At 39.9% G+C, this 7781-nt stretch overlaps 1 pseudogene; it reads left to right on the forward strand.

Annotated features, from left to right (window-relative positions):
* Positions 1–1501: 1501 nt before the first annotated feature.
* On the forward strand, positions 1502–2097 carry LOC100451915 (PRELI domain containing protein 3B-like; annotated as a pseudogene).
* Positions 2098–7781: the final 5684 nt, after the last annotated feature.

Here is a 7781-nt window from a genome sequence, read left to right on the forward strand (position 1 = left end):
AATATACATATATAAAATTAGCCGGGCATGGTGGCATGAGCCTGTGGTCCCAGCTACTCAGGAGGCTGAAACAGAAGAATCACCTGAACTGGGGAGGCAGAGGTTGCAGTGAGCTAAGGTCGCACCACTGCACTCCAACCTGGGTAACAGAGCAAGACCCTGTCTCAAAATTAAACCAATTCTACATTATCTCTTTCAGAAAATACAAGAGGAGCGGGCACTTCCCAATTCATTTTATAATGCCAATATTACCTTAATACCAAAACCAGACAAAGACAACACAGAAAAGAAAGCTACAGACCAAAATCATTAGTGAATATAGATACAAAATTCCTTAATAAAATATTAGCAAGTAGAATTCAGCTATATTGTAAAAAATGCATACACTAAGACTAAGCAGAGTTTTTTTCAGGGATGCAAGGCTGGTTCATCATTCAAAAATCAGTCAATGACCTCCACTATATTAACAGGCTAAAGAAGAAAGATCACGTAATAATATCAATAGATTCAGAAAAAGCATTTAACAAAATTCAACAGTTATTCATGATAAAAAACTCCCAGAAAAACAGGATTAGAGAGAGACCACCTTACTTGATAAAGAGCATCTATATGAAAAAATAGAACAAACAGAAAACAAAAAATAAAATCACAGATTTAAGACCTACAGATTTAAGGCCTACAGCTAACATTTTACTTAATCATGAAAGACTGAAGCTTTCCCCCTAAAGTTGGGAACACGGAAAGGACATCTGCTTTTATCACTTTTATTGAACATAGTGCTGGAAGTTCTAGCCAGTGCAATAAGGTAAGAAAAGAAAGTAAATGGCATACAGTTTGGGAAGAAAGAAATAAAACTATCCCCATTTGCAGATGATGTAATTGACCACATCAAAAATCCAGAAGAATCTGCCAAAAAAAAAAAAAAAAATCTCATGGAACCAATAAGTGAGATCAACAAGGTTGCATGACATGAGATGAACATATGAAAAAAATTATATTTCTACAAACTGGCAATGAACACGTGGACATCTAAATTAAAAATGTAATATTAACAATCACTCAAAAATATGAAATAGGTGTAAATCTAACAAGACAAGTACAGGACATGTATGCTGTAAACTATGTAATGTGATGAAAAATAACAAGATCTAAATAAAGGGAATAATAGTCCACGTTGATGGATTGGAGACTCAACATAGTAAAGATATCAGTTCTCCCCAGATGGATATAGTGGTTTAATGTAATTCCCATTAAAAACTCAGCAAGATCTTTTGGTAGCTGTAGACAAGATTATTCTGGAGTTTATATGGAAAGTCCAAACAAAAAGCTAAGGGGCAAAACCTGGGCTGGGATAGGGCATGAGGCAGTGCGTTGGGACATCCCTTGCATCAGGCTCAACGGTGCCTGTCACTGTGTGGCTGGCTGGGATTCTTGGGGTGGGTCAGGGGCAGGTGTAGCCTCTTTGCCTCATTGTCCCCTAGCACCACAGGCTGCCAGCACCATGAAGCTATGGACTTTGGCACACGTCTTTGACCACCTGTGGGAAATTGTTACAACAGTTGCAATGCAGAAATACCCTAACTCTATGAGCCTGAGTGTGGTTGGAGTTGATGTGTTGGACAGACATATAGATCCCTCTGGATCCCTTCTCAGCACAGAGAGGGGGCTGCTTCCATTGTGAAGTCTCTTATTGGTGCAGCAAGAACCAAAACATATGTACAAGAACATTCTGTAGTTGATCATGTAGAGAAAACAATGGAACTTAAATCTACTAACATTTCATTTACAAATAAGTTTTCAGTAGATGAGAGACTTACAGAAAAGCCACATCCTCGGGACACAGAAAAAAACTATTTTGACTCAAGAAGCCACGATCACCGTGAAAGGAGTCAGCCTCAGCAGTTACCTTGAAGGACTGATGGCAAGGCTGAGAAGCAATGGAATGGGTAATACACAAATTAAATGCTGAGATTGAAGAACTGTTGGCCTCTGCAAGAGGAAGCATACGGACTCCGATGGCAGCAGCAGAGCATTTGCAGAGAAATAATCATGAAAGTTGTTAGACCACGTTGGTTACCCCAGGTCTCTCCAAGCTAACTATATATTTATTTGTTATTTTAAAAATAGAACTATCTTTTAGGTAGAATTTTTTAAAAATATGCTGATGTAAGGCTATGTGACTTTTGATCAAAACAAAGAGATGCAGGGCTTCTAAATAAAAGTGATCATTAGAAATTTTTAAAAAGAAAAGCTAAAACAATTTTGAATAAGAAGAGTAATGGGGGAGTAATCAGTCTACCCAATTTCAAGGCTTACTCTGAAGCTACAGTAATCAAGACTGTGTAGTGTTGGCGAAGAGAGAGACACATTAGACACATATATTAATGTAATAGATTAAAGAATCTAGAAATAGACCCCTACAGATATGTCCAGTGGATTTTTGACCAAGATGTAAGAACAGTTCAATACGGGAAAGATAGTCTTTTCAACAAATGGTGTTGGAGCAACTGGATATTCATAGGTGAAAAAAAAAAAAAGGAAATTGACCTAACTCACACATCTTATACAAAAATTAACTCAAAAGATTGTGAACTTAAATGGGAAATGTAAAACTATAAGATTGTTTAGAAAAAATAGGAGAAAATATTTGGAATCTAAGCTTATGCAAAGAGATTTTAGATTTGACCCACAAATGTGATCCAGAAGAGGAAAAATTGATATACTTGATGTCATCAAAATAAAAAAATTTTCTCTGAAAAGACCTCATTAAGAGGATAAAAGCACCCTATTCAATAAATGATGCTGGGATAACTAGCTAGCCATAGGCAGAAGATTGAAGCTGAACCCCTTCTTTATACCACGTACAAAAATCAAAGTCTTTAATCCAACTTTAAGATGAATTAAAGACTTAAATGTAAAACCCAAAATTATAAAAACCCTGGAAGACTACCTAGGCAATACCATCCTGGACATAGGAACTGGCAAAGATTTCATGACAAAGACATCAAAAGCAATCACAACAAAAGCAGAACTTGACAAATGGGATCTAATTAAACTTAACAGCTTCTGCACAGCAAAAGAAACTATCAACAGAGTTAACAGACAACCTACAGAATGGGATAAGATATTTGCAATCCATGCATCTGACAAAGGTCCAATATCCAGCATCTATAAGGAATTTAAACAAATTTACAAGAACAAAACAACCTCATTAAAAAGTAGGCAAAGGATATGAACAGACAATGTTCAAAAGAAGACATACCTGCAGCCAACAAGCATATGAAAAAAGCTCAGTATCGCTGATCGTTAGAGAAATGCAAATCAAAACCAAAATGAGATACCATCTTACACCAGTCAGAATGGCTATTATTAAAAAGTCAAAAAGTAACAGATGCTGGTGAGGTTGGAGAGAAAAGGGAACACATACACTGTTGGTGAGAGTGTTAGTTCAACCATTGTGTAAAGCAGTATGGCAATTCCTTAAAGAGCTAAAAGCAGAACTACCATTCAACCCAACAATCCCATTACTGGGTATATATCCAGAGAAATATAAATCATTCTACCATAAAGACACAGGCGAGGACAGGCGCAGTGGCTTACACCTGTGATCCTAGCACTTTGGGAGGCCGAGGCGGGCAGATCACGAGGTCAGGAGATCGAGACCATCCTGGCTAACACAGTGAAACCCCGTCTCTACTAAAAATACAAAAAATTACCTGGGTGTGGTGGCGGGCGCCTGTAGTCCCAGCTACTCGGGAGGCTGAGGCAGATGAATGGCGTGAACCTGGGAGGCAGAGGTTGCAGCGAGCCGAGATCGCACCACTGCACTCCAGCCTGGGCCACAGAGCGAGAATCTGTCTCAAAAAAAAAAAAAAGAAAAAAAAAAAGACACATGCATATGAATGTTCATTGCGGCACTATTCAAAATAGCAAATACATGGAATCAACCTAAATGCCCATCAATGACAGATTGGATACAGCAAATGTGATACATATACACCATGGAATACTATACCACCGTAAAAAAGAACAAAATCATGTCTTTTGCGGGAACATGGATGGAGGTGGGCGCTATTATCCTTAGCAAACTAATGCAGGAACGGAAAACCAAATATCACATGGTCTCACTTATAAGTTGGGGAGCTAAATGATGAGAACTTATGAACACAAAGATGGGAACAACAGACACTGGGGTCTACTTGAGGGTGAAGGGTGGAGGGTGGGAGGAGGGGAAGGAGCAGAAAAATAACTGTAGGTACTAGGCTTAATACCTGGGTGACAAAATAATCAGTACAACAAGCCTCTGTGACATGAGTTTACCTATATAACCAACCTACACATGTACCCCCGAACCTAACATAAAAGTTTTTTTTTAAAGAGGATAAAAAGACAAGTTATGTGCATATTTCTGCAGAGAAAATATTTGTAAGCTACGTATCTGACAAAGGATTAGTATTGGAATATATAAAGAACTCTCAAAACTCAACAGTAAAAAAAGCAAAAATCCAATTAGAAGGTAGAGAAAAGACATGAAGAAGATAATACAGATGGCAAATAAACACATGAAAAGATGTTTAATATCATTAGCCATTAGGGAAATGCAAATTAAGACCACAGTGAGATACCACTACATGCCTATCAGAGTAGCTAAAATGCAAAACAGTGAAAACACCAGATGCTAGCAAGGACGCTGGATCACTCATACATTGCTGGTGGAAATGTAAAATGGTACAGCCACTCTGGAAAACAGTTTGCCAATTTCTTTAAAAATTAAACATGCAGGCTGGGCACGGTGGCTCACGCTTGTAATCCCAGCACTTTGGGAGGCTGAGGCGGGTGGATCCTGAGAGGTCAGGAGTTTAAGACCAGCCTGGCCAACATGGTAAAACCTCATCTCTACTAAAAATACAAAAAAAATTAGCTGGGCATGGTGGCAGATGCCTGTAATCCCAGCTACTCGGGAGGCTGAGGCAGGAGAATCCCTTGAACCTGGGAGGAGAGGTTGCAGTGAGCTGAGATTGTGCCGCTGCATTCCAGCCTGGGCAACAAGGCGAGACTCTGTCTCAAATTAAAAAAAAAAAAAAAAAAAATTAAACATGCAGCCAAGCATAGTGGCTCACGCCCGTAATCCCAGCACCTTGGGAGGCTGAGGTTGGTGGATCACCTGAGGTCAGGAGTTCAAGACCAGCCTGGCCAACACAGTGAAACCCCATCGCTACTAAAAATACAAAAATTAGCTGGGTATGGTGGTACATGCCTATAATCCCAGCTACCCCAGAGGCTGAGGCAGGAGAATCGCTTGAACCGGGAAGGTGAAGTTTGCAGTAAGCTAAGATTGCACCACTGCACTCCAGCCTGGGCAACAGAGGGAGACTCCATCTCAAAAAAAAAAAAAAAAAAAAAAAAAAATTAAACATGCAACTACCATACAATCCAGCAGTTGCACTCTTGGACATTTATTTCCCCAAAATGAAGAGTATATTCACACAAAAACCTGTACATGAATGCTAACCCTACTTGTATTCATTATAGTAAAAACTGGACACCCAGATGTCCTTCAGTAGGTGAACAGTGAAACAAACGATGGTCCTTCTAGAATACTTCTGAGCAATAAAAAGGAACGAACGATTGATAAACACAACCACCCCTGGATGACTCTTGAGAGGATTATGCTGAGTGAATAATAAAGTCAATCCCAGAAGTCTATCTACTGTATAATTTTATTTACATGACATTCCTGAAATGACAAAATTATAGAAATAGACTCATGGTTGCCAGGGGTTAAGGAGTGAGGAATGGGAGGGAAGTAGACACGGTCATAAGAGGGTAACATGGGGGATCCTTATGGTGATGGAAATGTCCTGTATCCTTAGAGTCCAGATTTCAGCTGGTCTGCAGCAAGGACTCTCCCAGCGGTAGGGAGGCTCACTCAAAAAGGCATGGCCCAGGGTCAGGCGTGGTGGCTCACACCTGTAATCCCAGCACTTAGGGAGGCCAAGGCAGGCAGATCACAATGTCAGAAGTTTGAGACCAACTGGCCAACATGGTGAAACCTCGTCCCTACTAAAAATACAAAAAAATTAGCTGGGTGTGGTGGCCAGTGCCTGTGGTCCCAGCTACTGGGGAGGCTGAGGCAGGAGAATGGTGTGAACCCGGCAGGCGGAGCTTGCAGTGAGCCAAGATCGTGCCACTGCACTCCAGCATGGGCAACAGAGCAAGACTCTGTCTCAAAAAAAAAAAAAAAAAAAAAAAGGCATGGGCTTAACACCGTAGATGGTGGGGGCGGCTGTTATACAGGCTTCATCTGAGTCTCCTGTGGCTCCCACATCCAGCCTGGTATGAAATTATGCCAATGTTAACAAAACAACAACAAACAATCTATCTCTTAGAGATGCTGAAGAACATACAGGTGGGACAGCTGATGAGAAATGCTGGATTCCATGCTAAGGAGTTTGGTTTGTATTTTGCAGGCAAAGGGCATCTATTGAAGGATTCTAAGTAGAAATGGTTACAAGATCAGATTTGTAATTTTGAAAGGTCACTGGGCTTTGTCCCAGTGGCATCCTTAATAGCAAAAGAAAGTCCTGAATTGTGGGTCATGCACTGTTGTCACTTCTCCCTTTAATCTGAAATGCTTCCTCAGTGTTTTCCTCGTCCTTCATTAACTTGACATTTTTAAGGGTCTGGCTGGTTATTTTGAAGAACGTTCCTCGATTTGGGTTGGTCTGAGGTTTCTTCACAACGAGATTCCACTTATGCCTTCTGACAGAAATACCCAGAAATAACGCGGTGTCCTTCCCCACACATCATATCGGATGACAGCTTCCATTCATTGTGGCATTTAGATCACTCAGTTAAGGTGGTGGCTGTCAAGTACCTTTATTGCAAAGTAATTATTTGTCTCTTTGCAATTATAAATTCATTATCTTTCTTGTGGAGTGATATTTTGAGACAATTGTAAATATCCCATTACTCCTCAAATTTTTACCCTCTAGTTTTAGGAAGACTTTATGATTCTTGCCTGAATCATTTAATACCGTCATGGTTGCCAAGTTGGCAATTTTCTACATCTGTCATTCCTTCTATATTTATCAGCTGGCTTTCTTCTGTAAAGCAGAACTTTCCCTTCTCCCCCACTTATTTACTTCAATATGCACAGAGAGAGAGAGAGAGTGGGGGCGGGGGGACATATATTCTCATTTGATTCAATGAATCCCTTGACTTTTAATCATTCTGCATCGTGTTATTATGTTTTAGGTGTTTCTCTTACAAACAGTATATAGCTAAATTTTTTCCAGATTGACTTTTTTTTTTTTTAGACAGGGTCTCACTCTGTCACCCAGGCTGGAGTGCAGTGGCATGATTTCGGCTCATTGCAACCTCCGCCTCCTGACCTCAAGTGATCCTCCCATCTCAGCCTCCTAAAGTGCTGGGATTACAGGCGTGAGCCACCGCACCCAGCCTCGGATTGACTTTCTAATCTTAAAACAGTAAGTTTTTCATGTATATGTGTTGTGAAAATAATATATATGGGTTTTTTATGCAAAAAAGTAGATTTACATATGTTCACGCAGAAAAATATCTAACATGCCATCTTAAGGGGAAAAGTTGCAGGAAAGTATGTATAAAATAAGCCCATCCATGAGGGTAAAAGGATATATGTACCTCTACTTTCATAGTCATAAAAATTTCTGGAAGGTCACACAAGAAGTGGGTTAACATTGGTTACTCTAAGAAGGTGGCCGGCGGGTAGAGGTCTATTTCTAGCTTTATATATTACT

This window comes from Pongo abelii, chromosome 19 (assembly GCF_028885655.2).
Source record: "Pongo abelii isolate AG06213 chromosome 19, NHGRI_mPonAbe1-v2.0_pri, whole genome shotgun sequence".
Classification (NCBI taxonomy): domain Eukaryota; kingdom Metazoa; phylum Chordata; class Mammalia; order Primates; family Hominidae; genus Pongo; species Pongo abelii.